Source organism: Colobus angolensis, unplaced genomic scaffold, assembly GCF_000951035.1.
Source record: "Colobus angolensis palliatus isolate OR3802 unplaced genomic scaffold, Cang.pa_1.0 Scaffold442, whole genome shotgun sequence".
Taxonomy (NCBI): Eukaryota; Metazoa; Chordata; class Mammalia; order Primates; family Cercopithecidae; genus Colobus; species Colobus angolensis.
This window is the reverse complement of record NW_012117844.1, coordinates 1,034,866-1,035,984: the sequence shown is the minus strand read 5'-3', so window position 1 is coordinate 1,035,984 and position 1,119 is coordinate 1,034,866.

Sequence of the window (1,119 nt, the reverse complement as noted above, 5' to 3'; positions counted from 1 at the left end):
AAACCGGACACGGACACAGCAGTAAAGTAGACGGGTCAGGTTATAAATAATCCTGTCTCCTTTATTCAGTGTACTCTCGTGGCAAAACTGCTAGCTAGTGTATCCTTTCTGTAGAAAGTAAAAAAAATAGCCTTGCTGAAGAAATTAACGTTCAAGTGCTATTTCTTTACGGCAGCAAAGAACAAGCATTTCTAACAACACTATGATTTCCATTCTGCAAATGAGGGAATCAAGGCTCTGAGGAGTTCAGGAACTTGCTTGAGCTACACAGCTAATAAATGGGAGAGGTCATATTTCAATGCAGGTCAGACTGATGGGGAAGCCCATTCCTGGTTTGTTTCAGCTGTCCTGGGAGCCCTCTGGGCCACTCAGGTCCTAGCTCCACAGCCCTTTCCTTTCCTCTGGCTTCCCACCAAAGTCTCACCTGGATGGGGTGGCGAGACAGGTGGAAAATCTCCTGTGGCATCAGCAAGGTCTTTGAGTCCATCACCAGGTACAGTAGATGCAGGAGGGCAAGGAAGCCTGCGCCTCTCAGGTCCGTGGCTGGATTTGCTCCTGTAACAGAGGCCATGAGGAAACAGGGTGTAGCAGCGAGCAATGCTTTAAGAGCTTGCCATGGGAAGCTGCCCTGACACTGGCCTCTTCCCAGGCTAGGAGAGCATGAGCAGCACAGGTCCACTTTCTGCCACACTTGTGGGGCTCATTCTAATGAGCTAAGCAGGGGCTATGTACCAAATGGGAATCCCAGCACCCTGGGGCAGCCTCCCACATTAATTTTCTTGCTGCTGTCTATGACCTTTGACAGTTACTTCTCCACAAAACAACCAGAGTGATCCTTTACAAAAAAGGCTGAATTTACAGTTCTGGAACAAGATGAATAATGCACTTTCTGCCTATTCCTCCCACTAAGTACAGCTAAAAGCCCTGGACATTACTATATAAAATAAACAGAAGACTCTGAAAGGAGGGAAGACAGACTTACTAGGAATCCTGAGAGCTGAGAAATGACTCTCTGGTGAATTCCTGGGTTTCTTTTTGCCTAATATATCCCAAGTGGTGCTGGAGAAGACAGCAACCCAGAAATGCCAATGGGAGCAGACTAAAAAGCCCCAAGGAAAG